Below are 9,143 nucleotides of genomic sequence, written 5' to 3'. Positions count from 1 at the left end.
GCAAAGAGTTCTGAGCCTTAAAGGGTCCCCGTACGGGCCACCACTTGTCGCGTCCGCCTCGACCTGCAAGGAAGATGCAACACCAGGCTCTTCTCCAAGCAGTTTATTCAGGAACCTTGAACAATCTTCCAACCCTGGGGAAAGCCATCTTCTGACTCCGGGGAAAGCCAGCCCACGCCCTTTATAGCCACTGGGCAACCAACCCCGTAGTGCCATGTGGACAATGCCGATAGGGTCAGACATACGCAAGCAAGCCAGATTCCACGCCCAAGCCAAATAAGGAGTTGTTTAATCCCAGAGAACACCCGCCATCAGGAAGGCGGAAGCCGGACGCTGGTGCCATCTTTGAGGCGGGGCCGTGCACGGCTCTCTACAACCAATGATGGCACATGCCTTTAATCCCAGCACTCGGGAGGCAGAGTCAGGTGGATCTCTGTGAGTTCAAGGCCAGCCTGGTCTACAGAGTGAGATCCAGGACAGGCGCAAAGCTTACACAGAGAAACCCTGTCTCAAAAAAACAAAAAAATAAAAAATAATAAGCAGTGCTGTTACTGGGTGAAAAGGTCATGAGACATGACAAAACCCAGTATCAGAGCTTTTTTAGAAGGAGTGGGGGTCAGAAGAGAGTAACCAGGCCTGGGGAGACACACATGCAGAAAGAAAGAAAGAGAGAGAGAGAGAGAGAGAGAGAGAGAGTGTTAGGGGAGGAGAGAACAGAGAGAAGAAAGAGGGGAGGAGTCTGTGTCAAGCTTTTTAAGGATTCCCCTGCACATGCGCAGGTGGACTTACGGAGCTTTGCCACACATGTGCTGGTTGCGTGACTGCGCTGCGCGCATTTGCACAATCACGCAGCACATGGATGATGTAAGACGTAAGACCCCTTACTTAGCTACTGAACTGCTGGAGTGGCAGAATCCTAACAGATGGAAGATGAGGAAGAGCCAGATGGAGAAGTACTAGCTGGGTAAGAATGAGATGAGAAGGACCTAGATGGGGCAGAACTAAGATGAGAGAATTAAGATAGAAGTTAGAGGGAACAGTAGATAAATTCAGAGAGAAATCAGGCAAGAAAGGTACTTGGCTTGTGTAAAGAACTGAAGCTGTATAGATAGGATTTTATCCCAGAGGAATAAAGTAGATGGACAAGCAGCATGGTGTACTTAGATTCATTTCCCAAAAATAATTCTCACCATTTGTAGTTTCTCTACTGAGTCCCTGGGAAATATATTATTAAGGCTGGTCCTTTTAATAACATACAAGAGATATTTTAATTGTGCTCTAAGAAATAAAGCTTATCTGAGGATCAGAGGAAAAAGCCAACCACTATATTAAACATAGAGGTCAGGCAATGATAACACACGCCTTTGATCCTAGTATTCGGGAGGCAGAGATTCATCTGGATCTCTGTGAGTTCAAGGCCACATTGAGAACAGAGCCAGGCATGGTGGCACACACTTTTAATTCCAACACTAGTTAACTATAGAGGTCTGGAGGTCTGTACAGACAGGAAGTGACAGAGTTGGGTGGAAAGAGGAAGTAAGATGGCAGGGCACAGAAAGGTATATAGGTGTGAGTATACAGGAAGCAGCTCTCTTGGACTGAGGATTTCCTAGTGGTAAGAACTTGTGGCTGGCTCGTTCTATTCCTCTGACCTTTCAGCTTTCACCCCAGTATCTGGCTCTGGATTTTTTTTTTCTTTTTTTGGTTTTTCAGAGACAGAGTTTCTCTGTGTAGTTTTGGTGCCTGTCCTCGATCTCGCTCTGTAGACCAGGCTGGTCTCGAACTCACAGAGATCCACCTGGCTCTGCCTCCCAAGTGCTGGGATTAAAGGCATAAGCCACCACCACCCAGCCAAATTTTTTATTAATAATATCATTTAGCAATTCCTGTTACAGAGAGGTTTTGCTTTTGTTTACACAGGAGAAGAAAAGCTATGGATACCATCACAATTGATAAAGGTTTGATTTGAACAAGAGAGACCTCTTAATTAGAAGAGGTGATAGTCCATCAAACAGCATGGCTGCTCAATTTAAACTAACTTATACGACTAACAGATGCTTTTTATTTGATCAGATATAACTTGCCAAAAGGGAACCTCCCCCAAGTTAGGGTTGGGGCAGAGTTTTGTTTTGTTTTTCCTTTCAGGAGAATGAAGGCATCCAACTAAGGAATCTGAAGAACACTGGACAAAGGAGACATCTGAAGAAAAAGGACAAGTTATCAAAAAAAAATGTCCCAAGAAAAAGAGTAAATTGGCCTATTGATATACCACATCTCCAACAGGATAAAATTTCATAAATCTTCTAAAATTTGTGTTTCTGCTGCTTGCTACGGACACATAAAGCCTTTTGGTAGTTCCAGTTCAATTGAAAGCTAAAGCTGACTTTGGAGTTGGAGTGCCGCTCTCTCCTTCTCTAAACCCAAGCATGCTTGTTAAAGAAAAATCCAAAATCTCTGTCTCATGTCAGAAGAGCCACCTGATAAGGGACAAAACAAAACAAAACAAAAAACAAATTCAGGACTATTATATTGCTACTAATCTCATGATCCTTTGGTTTTATTTTAACACTTTCTTTAAAGATTTTCTTAAAGTATAAATATTATCCCAAATTTTTAAGATTTATACATTTTTTTTTTGGTTTTTCGAGACAGGGTTTCTCTGTGTAGCTTTACGCCTGTCCTGGAACTCACTTGGTAGCCCAGGATGGCCTCGAACTCACAGAGATCTGCCTGGCTCTGCCTCCCGAGTGCTGGGATTAAAGGCGTGCGCCACCACCGCCCGGCCTACATATATATTTTTAAAACTTTTTTTCATGATATGAATGGTCATATAGAGTACTAACTAATTCTAGAAAAAGGCTTCGTCTAGCTGCCTGTTCATGATTTCAGGTTTGAGTCTCTATCAGGTAACTAGGAATTAAGGTTTTGTACTCTGGATGTACATAACTAATATTGATCCTTTAACCTCTTCGAAGTCTGCTGCATATGACATTTAAAATGTTTAAGTGTGAGCCGGGCAGTGGTGGTGCACACCTTTAATCCCAGCACTCAGGAGGCAGAGGCAGGCGGATCTCTGTGAGTTCGAGGCCAGCCTGGGCTACAGAGTGAGTTCCAGGAAAGGCGCAAAGCTACACAGAGAAACCCTGTCTCAAAAAACAAAAAAAAAAAAAAAATGTTTAAATGTTCGGCAACGAACCATGACCACGCCTAACAGCAATCTTTGAAGTCTTCAAAAGGAGAATGGGGCCCCACAATGATGGTTCCACATGGACTATGGTAACAACACTAAGCTGACAAACACCACCCAAAGATCAGCTTTGGACTACAAACATCTCAGGACAGTACCGAGATGGCTAGCTGAGATGATTTAGCCTCACAGACTACTCTAGCCAGGACTTGAGACAAGCCCTGCACTTTCCCATTACACAGAGACTGGATAACAAATGATACATCTACTTCTCCCAGGACTAGACAATTAACCCAAATTTTTCTTTTCAGGATTCCCCTAAAGATGCCATCACCCTCAGACAGCAGAAAGTAAATTTAAGAACAGGAGGCCACATTCCCAAGAGGTGGGGTGGGTGGTTTTGGGTTGTTCATTGAATTATGGATATTTGTCATTGTTTAGGGTAGTTGGTTACAAGTTGTTATTGGTAATGGTTAAAAGACAAAAAACAAACAAAGGAGATTAGATTCAGGATTCTTGTTTTGAGAAAGAAAAGAAAGAAAGAAAAAGATATAAATATGATAAGATAAAAGGATAGATTATTGAACCTACTCTGAAAAGCATATAGGCAGATACAGAAATGATAGGATAAAAGGGCAGATTATTAAATCAACTACTTGTTTTAAATATTTTACATTAATATGAATCTTTGTATATTGACACAAAGTTGAGATTATTTTTGTTGGAACATACTGTACATACATTTCTAATCTTGTTCAAGTTATTATACCTATGCATCTCATTTAACAATGTAATACAAATTGCTAATCCTTGAGATTTATTATTACAAACTATTTAGGATAATAAATGCTGCTTAGTAGTTAGTCACCTACTACAATCAAACTTGTTGTCATGTTAGAAATGTTTTCAAGGTCAAACAGATATATTTTAGGTAGACAAGTGGTCTTCAAACACTTCAGAGATCTATAGAGTTTGTCATTTAAGATGTTCTAATAACATAGATTCTTTTTTTTTTTTTTTTGACAGTGAGACATGTCTGCTCCTAGCAGTGCCAATCTACTTCAGAGAAGATGATGGGCCTCAAAGAAATTCTATATGGAGTTTACTCTTTGTGGCAAAAGTTAGCCACTGGGCAAGAAAGTGTCCTTGCCTCAACTGCTGACAGTAACTCTGTCCAAATTGGATAAGCAGGACACAAAATAAAGGACTGCTGAATTTTGCCAAGACAAGGTAGGACAACCCTTTAGAATAACCTGCTTCACAGAAAAGTCCGTCATATATGTTAGGCCTGTAGGTCAAAGAGGGATAACCCAATGTTACAGAGGAACCTTGGGTGACTGTCCAGGCAGCCAGCTGTTTGTCATTTCTTACATGTTTTTGGAAGTTGCTTGCTTGCACTTCCTGCTTACTCAGGTAATATTATTTCATTCTTGGGTCTCTTATGGAGTTGAAAACTTTATAGTTATAGTTTTCCTTGTTACCAGATTCAGAAAAGAAGTACACTAAAGAAGTGTAAAGTGTATAAACTTGAGAGACATTAAAAGATAATTTTGGTAATGTAAGTTAGAATAGAAAGTGAATTAGGTACAACCTTTTTGGCTCACCAAGATAGAATAGATATGGAGTATTTTCTCTGAATTTGTCTATTGTTAATGGACTAGACACTTAATGTATTATTGCCTGTATATATTGTATATAGTTATTGTACTTATTGTATATAGTTTTTCTTATATTAGTTAGAACCTTCTTTTTTTTTTTTTAAAGATTTATTTATTATGTAAACAGTGTTCTGTCTGCATGTATCCCTGCAGGCCAGAAGAGGGCACCAGATCTCATTACAGATGGTTGTGAGCCATCATGTGGTTGCTGGGAATTGAACTCAGGACCTTTGGAAGAGCAAGCAGTGCTCTTAACCTCTGAGCCATCTCTCCAGCCCTCTATTTTTATTTTAGATAAAAAAAAGGGGAAATGTGGTGATATTTTGTTTGTGCTCTAACAAATAAAGTTCGCCTGGAGATCAGAGTGTGGAGCTAGCCACTAGTTAACCATGGAGGCCAAGCAGTGGAGTCACACACCTTTAATTCCAGCACTATGGAGATATGTCTGGGCAGAGAGAGGAATAGAAGGTGGGAGGAGACAGGAGGTCACCCCTTTTTGGCTGAGGAGTTGTTGAGGTAAGAGGTAGCTGTGGCTTGCTCCTTTGTTTCTCTGATCTTTCTGCATACCCTGATATCTGGCTCCAGGTTATTATTATTTTTAAGACCTATTAGAATTCGTACTACACCTGTCTTGAAAAACAACAACAAACAAACAAATTGTAATTATTAGGGCTGGAAAGATGACTCATGGGTTAAGAGTGAACTGTTGCAGAGGACTTGGGTTCAATTTCCAGAGCCTACAAGGCTGCTCACACCCATTTGTAACTCCAGTTCCAGGGAATCTGATGCCCTCTTCTGAGCACTGCAGGCATCAGACACATGTGTGGTACACATACATACATGCAGAAAAAAAAAAAAAACACATAAAACTAATAAAACAAATTTTGTTGTTGTTGTTTTAAATCACTTAGGGAAAATGTTGCTGTGAAGGTCCTGGGAGCAGAGTGACTGGGCAGGCAGGAAGGCCTTGGACAACATAGTCAAATGGAGGCCAGGGCCTCACTTCCCTTGGAATCAGCCACACAAGTTGCTCTCCACCTCAGTTTCTTTGCCCATTAAGCAGGACAGTTTGTCCTGGCCCTGTGTTTGGGGTATAATATGGGGTGTAACTGAAGGACAGATTATCGTAAAGAGCCAATGCTCCATTAATCTGAAATAACTTGGAGGCAATTTGTCCTGCCTGCAGGCCTTCAACGGGTTTTTGACCACCCTAAGGACGGAATGATAGGGACAGGAGATACAAGGAAATACACCAAGTCTAGATTCTGATCAAGGTGCCACTTTTTTTTCTCCAGGAGGGTTTATATAGTTCCTGCAGGGTCGGGGGAGCAAGAAGCTGTCATCTGCATAAGGTAGGGCAAGCTAACAGGATGTTTGTATAGGATGTCCACAGGTTGAAAGGGTCAAGGGCTCTGCCTCAATGTCCTGTTGCTAGGCAACCTGACTGTAAGATGATCTAGTTCCCTGTCTTATGGGGGTCTGTATTTTTCCACTAACTAGAGATTCTGTCCTTGTCCCTGACAATTTGGGCTTTTCTCTTTTGTTTTGAGCTTAACTTGTCACCCACTGTCTGCCTCCTCTCCCAGTTTCCTGTGTCTGTCCTCCACCCCCCAAAACCTGCTCCCCCCCACGTGCTTTCTTCCAGTAGACGCCAGAGGAAGGCTTCAGATGTCCAGTCAGCTGAAGTGTGTGTGTGTATGTGTGTGTGTATGTGTAAAGGGAATGTATTGGAATTACTTATAGGCTGCAGTCCAACTAATCCAGCAATGACTAGCTGTGAATGGAAAGTCCAAGAATTCAGCAGTTGCTCAGTCCCACAAGGCTGGATGTCTCAGTTGTTCTTCAGTATACACTAGAATCCCAAAGAAGTAGGCGCCAATGCCAGTGAAGGAAGGGATGAGCTAGCAAGGTGAGGACAAGCAGGCAAAGAGCAAAAGCTTCCTTCTTCTATGTCCTTATATAGACTTCCAGCAGAAGATGTGGCCCAGATTAAAGGTGTGTCTTCCCACCTCAAGATCTGGATCAGGCCGGGCGGTGGTGGCGCACGCCTTTAATCCCAGCACTTGGGAGGCAGAGCCAGGCGGATCTCTGTGAGTTCGAGGCCAGCCTGGGCTACCAAGTGAGTCCCAGGAAAGGCGCAAAGCTACACAGAGAAACCCTGTCTCGAAAAACAAAAACAAAAACAAAAACAAAAAAAACAAAAAACAAAACAAAACAAAAAAAGATCTGGATCAGAGGTGTGTCTTCCTACCTCAAAGGTCCAGACTAGAAGTGGATTCATCCACTTCAAACCAAGCAGAAAACCTCTCACAGGTGTGCCCTCCATTTCTGGATTGTAGTTCATTCCAGATACAGTCAAGCTGACAACCAAGAACAGCCCTCACAGGGAGGAAAAGGTTTATTTCCCTCACGGTTCCATATTAACAGTCATCATCAAAAGTAGTGTGAGCAGGAACTCATGCAGGACAGGAACTGGGAGGCAGGAGCTGATGCAGAGGCCATGGAGGGGTGCTGCTTACTGGCTTGCTCCTCATGGCTTGCTCAGCCTGCTTTCTTTACAACCCAGGCCCACCAGTCCAGGGGTGGCACCACCCACAATGGGCTGGGTAGACCCTCCCCCACTGATCACTAATTTTAAAAATGCCTTACAGCTGGATCTTATAGAAGCCTTTCTCAACTGAGGCTCCCTCCTCTCTGATGACTCTAGCTTGTGTCAAATTGACATAAAACCAGCCAGCACAGCAAACAACTAGGAAAACTTGAAAGCCAGTGAGGTGGACCACAAGGAGGATCACACGCTAAGGAAGACGATGGATGTAGAGTTGGGACTGCAGATGTAACTCTGACAAGTGAGCCAGCAGTTCACACTGGAGCGGAATAGTGTTAGGACATGGGAATGACCACTGGTAGTGGAAAATAAAAACAGCCACAGAAGATTTCAGGACCTGAAAACCCATATGGTTGCTTACAGTTGCTCAATCTCCCCCAATTTAATCATTCTCTAATAGAGGACAGCTGAAACATCAAGAGCAGAACTTTTGAGGTTAAAAAGAGTAAAATTCCTAAGACTGTTAAGTATCAATGCCACATTCTCACTAGCGTGTTGTGTCTTCCCCAGTACTAGCCACATGGTCAGTGCTCAGTGTGGTGGGGATGAGGGAGGGCAGGGAACCTGGAAGGAACCAGTATCTGGATCAGAACAGTGGAGAGGTGGCTTTGCTTTGAGAACATAAATGTCCCATTCAATTAGTGGGGAGTTGTTGGTGACACTGAATTCCTCTTCCCTTGACAATGTCAATATGATAGGATCTAACTTTGATCTACAGAAAGTTACAAAATACTGTTGCTTTACCTTTGCCCACTGAATGACTTGCACTTTGGTAAGTCTTCTCTTTACAAAGACACATGGTTAAGGTACTAAGAGGACTAGCCTCAGGCCACCATCCGTGACAACACTGTGTTACTGCCCCTTTTGACTTTCACATTTGTTTTTGAGACAGGTCTTACTACGTAGAACTAGTTGCCCTTGGACTCACAGGGACCCACCTGCGCCAGCCTCCTGAGTGCTGGCATTAAAGACAAGTGCCAACATGCCCAGCATCTTTTATTTGCATTTCATGTGTATGCATGTTTTGCCTGCATGTATGTCTGTGCCGCTGTGTGCCTGGTGCCTGATGCCAGAAGAGGTCATCGGAGCCTTTGGAAATAGTTATAGGTGGTTGGGAGCCACCGTGTGGGTGCTGGAAACTAAACCTGGGTCCCCTAACAGCTGAACCTCTCTAGCCAGTTACTCCCCTTTGATATTCTTCTGGTAATGAGCCCCTGGCGATGGCATTAGCTTTCTGAGTGGGCTAGTTCCTTAGTGTGGGCCAAAATGATGCCCCAAGCCGCAGGAACTTAACAATTCCTTGCAGATCCTCACTGTAGTGAGGTGGTGTAGAAGAGACACGGAGGAAATAAGAAAAGTCTTGTGTCCTCAAAGAGCACTCAACCTAGTTAAGGGAACAGTAAGTCAAAGGTGTAGGATAAAGTCTGTGGTGACGGCTTCCAGTGAGGTCAAATAATGCATTGTCCTAGACTATAGCATCAATGAACGCACCGTGCTAGACACGTGCCAACGTGAGTACATTCCGCGAGACTTACACACGGGAAGGCTCTCAGTGTGCCAACACTATAAATCTCATAGAGCCCTCTAGCGGCTACCCGGGAAGTCCTCCTACTCCGGGCATGGATGAGGGAGCCGAGGAGCAGAAAGGTAGGAGGCTCAAAAGCTCAGAGTCCGAGACACCACCTTTTTA

Source organism: Peromyscus californicus, unplaced genomic scaffold, assembly GCF_007827085.1.
Source record: "Peromyscus californicus insignis strain IS unplaced genomic scaffold, ASM782708v3 Scaffold_19__1_contigs__length_69161282, whole genome shotgun sequence".
NCBI classification, from domain to species: Eukaryota; Metazoa; Chordata; class Mammalia; order Rodentia; family Cricetidae; genus Peromyscus; species Peromyscus californicus.
The sequence above is the reverse complement of the archived record's forward strand: the minus strand, read 5'-3'. Positions refer to the sequence as shown.